Below are 13356 nucleotides of genomic sequence, written 5' to 3'. Positions count from 1 at the left end.
CACATTTAGGATGACAGTTTGGTAAAAGTTCATTTGTGGTCTGTTTTTGTGTTTTCACCTGGGGCTGAAACTTACTGGGATACCATAAGAATTTCCCTCAAAAGGAATTTGTACATGTCTGGCAGTTGGCAGTGAATGATGTTTATCAGTATAACTTGGAAATTTTTTCCAAGTTTTAAGTACATTCAGGTAACATTTTCTGAGTTTTACCTAAAATCTTACTGTCTTTGACTTGAAAAATGTGGAATAGTACCTGCTCTGCTGTGAAATCAATATGTGACCAATATATCTTCCTGGCTACTGGGATTTGCTAGTTATACTTTGAAGACTTAAGATAATAATGGGTAATCGTGAGGAACATGTTCTTGCAAACTTCAAACATTTCTCAATGCTTTTTCATTTTCTCAGTGCTTACTTTACTATTTTTTATCCTATTGCTGCTAATAGAGTTGAACTTTCTTTTGTCTTTTAGGAAATCTTACTTTTAATTGTGTGACTTAATCAGGTAGTATCTTTTAGAAGACTTAATATAAAGGTTCTGGAGTGAGAAGCTCTTCCTGGAGCCTCCTCCTTCCACAACTCTTCAGTAGTACCTGTTGAAGGTGGATGTTTCTCTCAACAGCCATGTTCCATGACTTGAGGACCACAGCCCTTGACATCATTGTCTAAATTCTTATTGATGATCTTCCTATCTGAATTATGCATTCATTGTACTGCCTTGAAGTTTGATGTGCGGCTTGCAGCAGCATGGGAAGGAGTTGCATTAAAATAGTAGATTAGTTTGATCTTACAGTAATATGATTAATTATGAGGTTTCCCGTTCATGTTATTCTGTCCAATGAGCTTGCCAAGGTATCATTTACACAAAGAGAAATCTGATCAAAAGGTGGAAAAATATGGTATTTTAAGATCTTCATTTCTAAGAAGGCTACTAAAATCAAGTTTTGAAGATTTTTAACAAAAAGGCAAACTGATTTTTGTTCCTTAAGTAGAAGTTGTATCATGAGTTCTGGATTCACTGCCTTTGTGTTGAAGGCTAGTATTTGTTCAGGTGAAAGCTAGTCTGCTTGTCAAACTTGTCTGTTGTTTGTGACCCTGTTTGTTATGAAAAAATACTGATTTTTTTTTCCTCTAATAGTTTTTTTTATCCCATGAAGCTGTATGTTTTTTTTTTTCTCAGTACCTACGCAGTTAAATTACAGAGGAGTCAAAATAAGGCATATTACTACTAATAAGGAACCTGTTGGCATTCTGCAGCAATAGCCCGTAGTAGAAGGGGCTGAATGATGCTCAGCATATTGTCTGTGAAGATCCATTGGTAGTGGTGGTTGCTAAAAGGATGCTATACAATCCATAATGAATTTGACACAGGAAACAGTAAAATGTGCAGGGGGAAGAGTAAAGCTGCAGGAAGTGTAGTATTGAAGTGACTAGTAAAGCAAGCAAATTCTGAATGTTTAATGCTGTAGGCGTGAGGAGCTGGATATAAATGAAGATGAGAATATTCTTGCTCTGTATGTACCAGGTTGCATTCCTCCATGATCAATTGCGTGAGCTGTCATAGAAGGGTTTTTATTTATTTCTGCTACTGTCCCAGGGTACGTGCTTATTCCAGCCCTCCTCAAATTAAATAGGTTGCAGTTTACAGGGAAGTCACTCTTGCTGACTCACTGATGGAATTCTGGAGTTGAGACAATGTAAATCAGACCATGTACGTGCAACTATAAGCAGCAAATTGCACATTTAGATTCTAGGGTTTTGACGCAGAATAGCTTTATCTATACTGTCTAATATTTTAACCTTCAGCCAGAGATTTTGAAATCTAGGTTTGAAATCTCTCGAGTTCACTAAGAGCAGAAAAGACAGGAATGTGTCAGGAAAAATTTTAAGCGCATTAAAGCAGGCTTGAGACGTATCATACTTAAAATAAAACTCACCTCTTCATAGATTCCGAAAATATCTTTTGACCCTGCACAGAGGGAGCAACCTCTTGCAGATTGCAGAAGCACATCTGGATGGTGAATTTGACATTGGTGTTGCCAGCAAATAGCCATCCTTAATCAGACTCTTTCATGTTTCTGCATCTAAAAACAATCAAAAGGTTTAAATGGCTCTAATGATGCTTGTGTAACACTGGCAATTCTTGCCAAATACTTGATTTAGATTTGCATGCCTGCTTGAGCTCAGAGTTTGTGCAGGTTACGGTTGCAATGTTTCTGGTTGCCCTGGATAATCATCGTCTACCTTTCAATGGCATTCCTTGGTTGGAGCCTGTAATGCACTCCAGTGAAATAATGCAAAACAAGTAAAAGTTTTAACAGAAAAAAACGACATCGGATTTTATAGGATATTGCATTTCAGTATTTAAAACACAAATTTTGTACCTGCAGAGCAAATTTTCAGGTAAGATCTCACACATTTTACACTTGAGAAAGAGAAGTAACACTAAAGAAACAGAAGCCCCCTATTTAATTTTTGGTTTAAATTTCTCATTTAAAATCCCCTTTAAAAATGAAGGGAGAGATGTATAAGAACACTATGTTGTAAAAGTATTTGAGTGTATGTCTTGGTCTTAATCCTTGCCTAGATAGCTGTTTGTAGTTTCTGTGACATGCTCTGAAGATAGGTCATGTAAAATGAATTATTATTATGATTGTTATTATTTTATTTATTTTTGAGTAGCTTTGCTTTCTGGATCTTACTGTACCACAACTAACACCTCTTCAAGTCTACAGGAGAGGATTATTTCAGCATTCTTCTTATTTCTGTAAGAATTTATTCATACTACAATATCAGAAGTTCACATGGAGAAGTTTCTCCAAGCTATGTTACTTGGGAGGCAGAAGAAGGATATTATTTAGTAGTTGTGGTACAATAAGGTCCAGAAACTGCCTCTCTGACTATGCTTTCCATTTTGTAACATTATTTGTTGCATGTGTGTTAAATTCTAGGCATCATTCATTTAAATATCTCCATTCTTATTAATTAATAAGTAATGGCAAAGATTCTTGGCTTTAAGAAGTTTTTTTTTGCTTTAAGCTCCATATAATAACTGATATGTAGAAATGCTAGCATTAAGAACGTTATTCTATGATGGGATACAGCAAAATGAAAAAGTTCACCTTGAACTTAAATTGCAAAACAGCCAAAAACCCTTGCCCACATTTATTCAAATGTTGCAATGTGCCAGTTTGTTTCCTTTGTCACTGTTCTCAAGCAGGCCGTTGTCTTCAAATACTAATTCTACAAAGTGCAGATAATACTGACCTTTTTTTTTTTTTCTTTTTCACATTTACTACTGCAGCAGAAATAGGTCTGCACATCAAGAAGAAATGAGTAAATGTTAGTGATGTACATCTCCTGGGCAATGGCTGTCACTCTGACGTCAGGGTGCTCAGTATAATCAAAAGACAGTCTCTGAAGTGTGTGTGTTTTCCTTGCTTTGATATTCGAGTCGGTCAAGAAAAACCTACTTGTCATATTGCATACCTATATATGTACACACGACAAACTTACCTAGATGCTTGTTTGCATGATGGAAATCCACAAGAGGATTCCTCTGGAACTGAGATCTAGGCTGGTATCTTAGCATGAGGCTGTGTTGCAAATTATGTAAAGTAAATTACAAGACTTAACTAGTTATTTTTGTAACTTTTTCAATGAGGAAAATTTGAAGTTGAAATCCTAAGGGTCTACAGCTGCTGCAAATGCACTTATTCTCGTCTTCTGTTCTTGGGTAATATACAGGTGGATAGCTTGCTGGATGCTTCCAGTAAAGTATGTTGGGGGCTGGCTGTAGAGAAAAGGTGCTGTGAGTTAGCTGCCAGACACCGCTAACCTGTAGCCAGTGGATGTATCACCTTTACAATTTCAGTAGTGGATTTGTTTTAATAGGTGCATCACAGAAAGCTCCTGCTTCCTTGTACTCTGAGCAGAACTTTGCGTGATAAACTACATGGAGCAAGGAAATGAAAACTTTCAAGTTTTAAAGATGGAAACAGACTGTGTAAAGCTTGTGAAAGTCCCTAAAACACAGGGATGAACCAGATTTTACTGGCGGCTTTGTCTCTTTCAGGGGGCTATCTTCACTATCTATGCTCTGTTGCAGCAAATATATTACCTTTTAAAAAATCCTACTGAGACTATCATGCATTTAGATGGGTGAATGAAAGTGAATTACAGAACTAAAATTGCAATGAGGGCATCTGGTAAAATGACAAAAAAAATAATAAGGAGAAAGTTGAATTTTTTATTATGAAGTTTGAGTCTAGTGGTGATTTTGTGCTGCTAACTAGGAGCTTTCACGGTATTTACCAGCCTGGGTACATCTTTTCTTTTATTTGAACGTGAAACATGTGAGCCTTCTAACATCAGATTAGGAAAATGTCAGCCTCAATTGTGTTGCTGTTTCCTGTGCATGTTTTTTTGCTTGTTTGTTTTACAGTACCAATCTGTGTTGATAGTTTAATGTGTTTACTATTCTCATTTTAAATGTTTTTTGTTTTAAATGGAAATCAAATTAATGGAAATGTTGATCTGAGATAGACTCCGTGTGTGTGTGTGTATGTGTGTATGCGCGCACAAGAGAGAGAAAGTAGGTTATTTGCTTCACCCTCTGCAGTGAAGCAAGGAGTAGAACTGCATATCTGACGTCAAACTTTTTCTTTAGACCTCTGAAAGGAGTCCTTACCCTCTATACCCAGTGAATCGTGGGGAACAAACCATCTTCTACTGTTGTCTTTTCTTAGCCTTTACTCCACTCCTTGTTGAAATGCCAGCTTTTATTTATTTATTTTTTCCTTACCTCTGAAGAACAGCAGATCATGACACTTTTTTTTTTTGTTATTGCTGTTTTTTGTTTGTTTGTTTATTGCTTGATTTATATTTGTGCTCATATTGCTGCCTTTGGCCAAGGAGAGTTCAGAAGTCAGGACCTGCAATTATCCCTCTGGGTGTGGAAAAAGAGTACAGGATATAAAACAAGCACGGCAAGAGCACACTTTCATCTTAGGTGATACTCTCGGAGGACTTGTATAACTGATGCTTCAGACGATGCTTCACAGCGAAACAATTCCCCGTGCATTACTGACAGCACTTGCATGAACTTTTTTCATCCCCACAGCACCGTGCAACAGTGCTGCTGTTGCACGGGCAGTACGCTGTCCCCCTGCGTGAACTAATTATTAAGCTGCACGAGAAAACTGCGATCCGGTCCTGCCCCCAGCCCAAGCCTGGGGTACTCCGCGCCCCATCCTGCCCCTGCCCGGGCTGTGCGAGCAGGCAGCGGGGAGCCAGCGCCGCCGCCCCCTTTCCGAGCACAGCTCAAACCACGAACCCTGGGCGGGAGGCAGGGTCCCACGGGCCGGGCCAGGGCCCCTGGGGGCTCCGAGGCCGGCAGAGGGCAGCGCTGCGCTCCGAGAGCCGCCCAGGGGCCGCCCAGGGGCCGCGCAGGGCTCGTCCCCGACTGGGCGGTGCGCGCGGGGCGCGGCTGGGCACCGGCACCGGCACCGGCATCGGCATCGGCATCCCTTCCCTGCTCGGAGCTTCCTTCCCTCTCCCCGCGGGCAGGTAAGGCCGAGAAGGGGGGGCAGCAGCCCTGGGACGGGGCCGGCAGCCCCCCTGCGGCACCTGCCGAGCGGCGAACCCCGGCAGCCCCCCGGTGCGACGGCGTTTGGCGGCCGGGACGCGGTGCCGGAGCCGCGAGACGGTGCCGTGGGAAAGGGGGGGCTGCTGAAGTCCCAGGGGGGCAGACGGAGGTGCTTTTATACCCGTAACTATAACTAACTTTAACTGTATCTGTAGCTCTGCCTGTGTCTGTAACTATATACAAAGCTATATCCGTAACGATATCCATAACTGTATCTATAACACCTATATTATCCATAGCAATAACTGTATCTATAACATCTATGTCTATACTATCAATAGCTATAACTGTATCTATAACACCTATATCTATATTTCTGTTTATTCCTTATTTTGCCTGCAGAGCCGCTGTTTTTTCTCAGCTCTTGTCCCTAACGAGGTGTCTTGTTTTAAAGATGAAAGCCTTAGCCTCTCTGAGCAGGAGCAAAGGAGTTTTTTTTAACTGTTTTAACTAAATAAATAAAAGAATTAAAAGCTATTCTAACAATAACATTCCTAGAAACAGATTTAGAAATGCTTTTATGCAGTGTTTTTTGTTCTATGGTACCGGTGTGTGCAGCTTAGAACTGCATATATTTTCAACCTGAACGGTGGCTCTTATGAAAAAAAAAAAAGTCTCTGAAAACCTTCTGCATTCTTTTGCACTTACTCCTACATCTGCATTTGGTGGTATACAAAAATGGAGGTAGTTTCCACAGATCGTTATAAGACATGCAAACGTGATAAGAAGCCCAGCAGATGACATACTTTATTTCTTTTTCTTTTATAGAAATAATTTACTCTCTGCTGTGCTTTGCAGAAATAGGACTTCAGGAGGCATTTGATTAAAAGGGACTTTTCCACATCGTTGCAAAACTACTATGTTCTGAAAATTTAGTATAAAAAATGTCAGGACAAAATCTGGTGAAAAGACTCAGTAGTTTAGTGTTTTTCTTTTTTTTCACAGCAATGTCTGAATATTGAATGCAATAAAGTAAGTGATCACGTTAATAATAGCTACCAGGAAACTCATCTGGTCTTCTCAGTTGACGTGTAAATTGGGCATTTCTGCCAACATTTTGTTACGTAATATCATACAGGAGTATTCTTTTTCTCGGTCTGAAGCTGCTGCTGTTATTCAGGAGAAGTTCCTATTGTTTCCCCCCAAGAATAGTTCCTTTGTGCGGCTGCTTCGGAAGGGTATGGTGTGTAAAATGGCTCACCGTTCTTTTGATCTGAATAACATGTTGAACAAGAATTTGTACCAGGATATAGGAAGGACAGCCTATGACTAATATGGTGACTCAGAAGATCCAGTTCCAATTTTTGGCTTTGCCAGCTGAAAGCCAGATCTCTGCATGTCCTTGTGTCAGTCAGTTGGCACCTGAACATCTTAATTTTCAGTTTATAGACTGGGTGGGATAAGGTAATCTTAGAGCAGGTACATACATTCTCTGTGCCTCCTACAACTGTTTCAGATGCTAGCACGCTACCTAGAACAGCAGGCAGAAGTTTTATCACAGTGAAAGTTAGTGCCTGAGTTCTCTTCTGTAGTACCTTGAGTATTACTGCATCAATATACTGTATCTAGAGCATCTTGTCACCTCTTGGGAATGCTTTTTGGATTTTTCCTCAATGCCGTTTGCTGAAATTTTTCAGAAATTACAGCTTTTTAATTGATGTCCTACTGACTAGTTGAACTGTGTGACTTGTATCTCAAAGGCTCTGCATCGTTAAGATGGATGCTGTTAGCAAGTGGGTCCTGCTAAACTACCTCAATGGTTAAAGGAGAGCTGAGAAGTGGGGTAGTCACCCTTCTGAAGGGTGAAGCCACTTCTTTGAATACCAGAATATCTAATGACTGTTGACATCAAAAATTTATTTCTCTCTCCCTCCCTCTCTCTTTTTAATGGCTGTACTTTGTTGTGCTTTGCACAACCTACAGGCAACACATTTAGCCACATAATAATGTGAATAAATTTTGCTAGCAGAATTGTTTGCACACTAGTTATGATATGGACTAAGTAAAGAAAATTGTACCTCGATTGCTGGAGATAAGGCTAATTTAGCAGGGGAAGCAGCTGGAAAGGTCTGTGCAACGATATGCTGACTAAATTTGGCTGGGAAAGAGTCAGTAAACACAGAGCTGTACCATGACAGTTTTATGTCTCATCTCAGCATGTGGCCGTATTCTGGAGAAGTCAAAGAGAAGACTTCCCAGCTAAATCTGTCAGCTTTGGAAATGAAATTGTGTTCTTGGTTTATGTGCAGCTGTTATTGGTAGGAGAGTGGAACTTGTTCGTTTGAGCTTCAGGCTTTCACCTACACACTTTGAAAGATGAAGGAAGAAGTAAGATTTTAGAAGGAAAAATATTTCTGCAGAGCTTGTGAATTTGAATAAACCTATTAAGATTTTCAGGCAATGATCTCTTTCACTTTCAATTTGCTGTTTGGACAAAGGGAAGAGAATTGTATAGTTTCCAGGAAATACATTTAAATAAGCAGTTTGCCAATGTTCAGTGTTACAGAGTGCTCCACATATTTGAAAATGTGAAAATATAGAGGTAAGGTCACCCAGACAACCTTGAATTCTGCTCTGCAGCTGCCCTTGGGATAATCAGAAAGCGGGACTGTCTCGTATCTCCAAAGCAGGCTGAGATGTACTCTGACTGTTCCTGAGTTAAATAAGCAGTGCTCTCAGGGCAGTTAATTCTAGCTGTTCATGAATGTGGATGAGAAATTACAGGAGTATCATTGTACACACAATGTGTCCCCTAACTTTGTTAGTTCTAGCACTTCGGTGGATGGCCAGGAGTGACTGATGATGAAGCATTGCTGATAGTAGCGTTGGGGCACGGATTTGGTGGCATTTGTAAAAACAAACATTTCTGGTCCACTTTTCTGCTACCTTCTAAGTGAACCGTACAAGTATAACTACACTGTGTAAACCCTTTAATGATATAATTAGTATTATGACTTCACAGTAGAGAACCTAGGGAGTGATAAACCCTAAAACCATTAAAACAAAATCAGTAGAAAGCAATTTTCTATGTCAAAACTGGCATTAAAGGAGTAAGGGAAGTGAGACAGATGTCTGGCAATGGTATCAAACAGGTTTTATGTTTTTGTATTTTAGGGCCCATTTGTTTTTCTTTTTGTCTTTTGGTAATGTATAACCAAAGTTTTCTAAGGTTTCTAAAATCTAGAACTCTGTTTTAGTTTTAGATGAAATGAAAATGCTACATTAAGAATGTTAATACAGGAATGCATAAAGAATAAACTTTGCCAACTTCAGGAACTAGCTGCTGTCAGAGAGGCACTTTTCTAGAGTAGTTTTTGTTGTAAAATCCAAATCATTTTTAAAAGTGTAAAAGGTTGTGACGTTTTTTGGAGAGTCTTTAAATATTTTCTCTATGAAGGAGTGGAGTACAGTAGCCATAAGTAAGATGAGCTTTGGAAGATTTAATACTCTTTACATCTCCATTGTTGAAAAGAGAGCTATTTAAAAAGGTGTTTAGCTGCATTTCTTCTATTCACATGTTTCAAGAGCAACTAATGTTTGGTGAAGTAATCAACATTAATGCAAGCAGCTTCATTATAAATTTATTAGGCAAGGGTTCATTTTACTTTTCAGTTTGAATAGTGTTCAAAGGAACTAAGAGAGAGTATGCTTGCAAAGTTTTTAGCTGAGGATTTTGCTTCGTCTCCTCTCCACCCTCCTCGTGCTATACATTTTCATGAAAGCCAGGTGTAAGAATGGAAGATCAGTCAAAAAACTTGGCTGCAAAGGTGCAAATATTTGTATTTTGGAATGTAGTATTACATTTAGCATGGGTACAGTTTGAGCTTTCTACTTTTTTCCTGTCTTTTAATTCTTCCAAGGTCTTTTAACCAGGTTCAGAGCAAGGATCTGTACATAAAATGATGTTCTGTACTAAATTACATCTGATCTCTGTACAGTGCATTTCCTGGTGCTTTAGAAGCAGTGAGTGAGCCTTTACCTGTGTATACATAACGTAACTGATGGAATCCGTAAGTCAAAAAATAGTTTGGTTCAGTTGCCATATTTATTGAGAAGAAGCAGTGGGATGAACATTATTAATGGAAACTAGCTGCTCCATGAGCACCATACTAGAGTAGCACTGTTTTTGAAAAGTATTAAGATATGAAAAGTGCAAACACAGTATGTAAAATAATTCATATCCATCTTAGAGGCTGTTTTTTTGGGTTGATAGAGCACCTACCTCCTATGCACTAATGAATTATGCTTAACAGTAACACAGTGATATAGGTGATGTGTAACACAGCCATGCAGAGGAAGATAGCTAGGTGGAAGCCCTCTTAAAATGCTTGTGCTGCTAGACTTTTTGCACTTTTTACAGTTCACGAGGCTTTTTTGCTTAGAAAATTATGATGCATTTTCAAGAACCATGAATGATAATTCTAGGGATTCCTGCTTACTTTCCAGTGGGGTCTGGGTGGGATCCACTCTTACTTTCTTGTTGCTCTACTTGATCAGAAATCAAGGTTTAATGTGGTTGTTTTGATGGTAGTAATAAGACTGTAAGTCTCAGCGTTTATAAACGTGGGTTTAAATATGAGCATCACACACACACAGAAAAGGAAAGGAAAAAAGAGGAAGAACTGAATTCCAAGCCATCTATGAAGTATTACTGGAGGCTTATTTGACCTGCAGTCACTTACATTGCAATACATGAATTATCAGTAGTGCTCTGTGGCACAGAAATGTGGGATGATGGTCTGAAAGGAGAAAAGAGGGAGAAGTGTCCAAAGACTTTATGTTTTGTTATCTTTGAATAGGTACATGGAAGAGAAATATGAAAGAAATACTGCTGCTTGTACTTCATAGCACTTTGCTATGCTTACACAAACCATGCTACCTAGTGAGCCATGGAGCCTTACATGGCAGCAGGAGAGCCCTGAGTTAAGTGAAGTCCACACCAGTGCTGGATCACAGAGAACCATCAGGGCATGTGTCCTGTTGTAACCTCCTCTGTATCTTTCTCCCAACATTGAATGCTTCATTTACAGTAAAGAGGAGAAAGTCAAATTCTGAGTTGCAAGCCAGGTTGCAGTAGGATCAGCAGGTGTCATCTACTGTTCAGGAAAATAGTGATGGTACACAGTAGGTGCCAGGACAATCAAATAGCTATAACTGAAGGACTGAAGGGTCACCTTGTCAGCTGGCAGAAATGCCTTTCCACCGAGATTCAGATAATGCTTTTCCTTATCCAATTTCTTTGGTGTATGTAGAATGAGAAGTTTGATAACTGGAGTCTTTTCCATTAAAATGCAGTTAAGTCAATATACTGATGGAAAATAAAAACTTCAGGTATTTTCTTCTGGCCTTTTTAACATGTTTTGATAGTTGGGGAAACCATGCCTTAAAATGCTGAAATTTGTGATGTTGAAAGAAATAGGATGTAAGAGTCCCATGATTAGCAGTCAATAAATTAGATATTGTGAGAGCAAGAGAAAGGTATAGGAGGGATTATTTATATATCTTGCACTTTGATAAAACCCACAGAACTTGTTGAAGTTCATTTCAATAAAACTTGAGCTTGTCAGGAGACCAGTAATAGCATTTGATAATAGATTTAATGGACAGTGTAGATTAAAAAAAAAAAAAAAAAGATAAACCATTTTATTTTCAAGATTTTTTTGTTCTTTCTTGTATACTTACTTCTACTTGGCTGAAATGCTCACCACAACAAATACTTCCAGTACATCTACTACTAAACTGAATCAACCTGGAAGCTAAAAAGGTATTTGTTTGTGTAGATGAATTCTGCTTCCTGCTGAAGTAGGTGTGAGGTTGATGTTTGTGGGCAATGCCTGAAACTGGAGCTGTTTGCCTGTTAGGTGCCCATCCCACCAGTTTCTGTGTCAGAAGCACATATGTTGGAGGAACAGATGAGGTTGTGCTCTGTGGAATGATGTGTATCCATTGTTTCCAGCTTGACATGGAGTCCATGCTTGCTGCTCAGGGTTGGATTCCTCCTCAGTTGTCTATGTGATAGTCCTTGGCTACTGGCGAAAGTGCAGTTTGGGGACCTGAGCTGCACTTGGAGGAGGTATGGATGAGGTGAGTGGCAGGATTCCCTTCAGTCCCTCTCTCTGAAATGGAAATTGCAAACGAGCAGCTCAGTAGCCAGAGCTGAGTATTTCCTCCCTACGTGCATCCTCTTCCTGCCACTCCCAGCTGCTTCCAGCAAGCAAACCAAGTTACAGTAAGCCCCAGATAGAGGAAAGACGTGAGCCATTCGTATGAAACCTTTCTTAAACAACCAGCACTCTGAAGAGTGAGAGAAGAGCAGAACTGTCTGCTCAGTGTTGACAGTTACTGGTTCTTCTGCAGGAGGCAAAAAAGGCATCATTGGGGATGCTTTTGTCTCCAGGAAAAAACATTATAGGCTGGATTGTCAGGGGAGCGCACATTGAAAATACTGAGCATATTTCTATGTGGTTCTAGTCAGAGTTCAGCATCCAATGTTTTCTGAGTGCTGTACAGGAGAACACTGATTACCTCAAATGACATAAATCTCTGGGCTGTTTATCCACTCAGGATCAATACTGAGCTAGGAGCTTGGTGTTTCAGAATGACTGAGCTCCCAGAGGATCCACAGTGGTCACAGCACCGAGCCTGCCAGAGTTCAAGAAGCGTTTGGACAATGCTGTCAGACACATGGTCTGATTTTTTGGGTGGTCCTTTGGGGACCCAGGAGTTGGACTCAACGATCCTGGTGGATCCCTTCCAGCTTGGGATATTCCGATTCTATGATCCACAGGGTGACATAAATGAAGGGTGAAGGGAACTAAAGTTGGGATGGCATCATATCTCCTGTGAGTTGTGTTTGTATTAGCCAATAAAAAAGTAGTTTATTGCACAGGTGATAATGGTAATTCCTCAAAGGAATGGTGAAATTAAGCCTTTTTCGTGCACACTTGCAGCACAGTATGGAGACTAGGCTAGATAGATACCTGCTTTCCTCATCCTTTGCAGAGGAGAAGGGTATAACATAGATCTATTGATGCTGTAGAGCTCAAGCTAGTCATATGTCAGAAGTAATCCAGAGTAGGTCAAGTTCTGTTGGCATGGCATAATGATTTGATTGTGTTTATATTTTCTTACAGAGGAGATGGTGGAGTTTAGTTTGGATGTGCTCCTTGAAAGAGGGAGGACCACTGCAGGTGAAGGGATTTTGTATACCATTATAGAGCAATGGTGCAAAAACATCTGGCTGGCATGTCCCTCTCATTTCAGCCTACCATTAAATGATGTATGTGGCAGTAATTGTGAGTTGGTGACAGGTCAGGGACAGAAGTCAATGTGCTTCATCTGTCCTGTAATATGACACTTGCGAGAAGCTCCACCTTAAATACTCCTTGAAGACTTAATGCTATGGTTTTTTAGTTTCTATTGTAGATCTGTGTTCTTCTGTGCAAACAGAGCTGTGCTTCCAATGCTGCTTTTCCTAAGGCAGCGTTCAGGATGCTGATGCTGGAAACTGCAGAGCTTTGTCTCCGTCTGTTAAAGCGAGACACCTTGGAGTCATCTCCAGGATTCCTTCTCCTGCCTTGGAATATAAGAAACCCTTCTGTCTGTGTCTAGCTGCTGACTACGTTGGTTGCATTAGGGTTTCCCTGAGACCTTTTTCTTGTGATATGAAAGGTTTTTTTTTTTTTTCTTTTTTCATTTTTTTCTCTGAC

The 13356-nt window shown here is 39.9% G+C and overlaps 1 protein-coding gene across 8 annotated transcripts in view; it reads left to right on the top strand.

Annotated features, from left to right (window-relative positions):
- Positions 1-5439: 5439 nt before the first annotated feature.
- The window catches only part of ARHGEF28 (Rho guanine nucleotide exchange factor 28), a 126588-nt gene continuing 118671 nt past the window's right edge, over positions 5440-13356 (top strand). For 3 of the 8 annotated variants that reach the window (XM_080573174.1, XM_080573176.1, XM_080573172.1), the window contains exon 1: positions 5441-5568. The gene's annotated coding sequence lies outside the window, so the exon portion shown is untranslated. Of the gene's footprint in view, positions 5569-5616; positions 13270-13356 lie in introns of those variants that run through there. The other 5 variants (XM_080573177.1, XM_080573175.1, XM_080573178.1 and 2 more) reach the window with 4 other exon arrangements.

This window comes from Anser brachyrhynchus (assembly GCF_964034855.1).
Source record: "Anser brachyrhynchus genome assembly, chromosome: Z".
Lineage (NCBI taxonomy): Eukaryota > Metazoa > Chordata > Aves > Anseriformes > Anatidae > Anser > Anser brachyrhynchus.
Note: the sequence above shows the minus strand (reverse complement) of the source record. Positions and strands in the feature narration are given on the sequence as shown.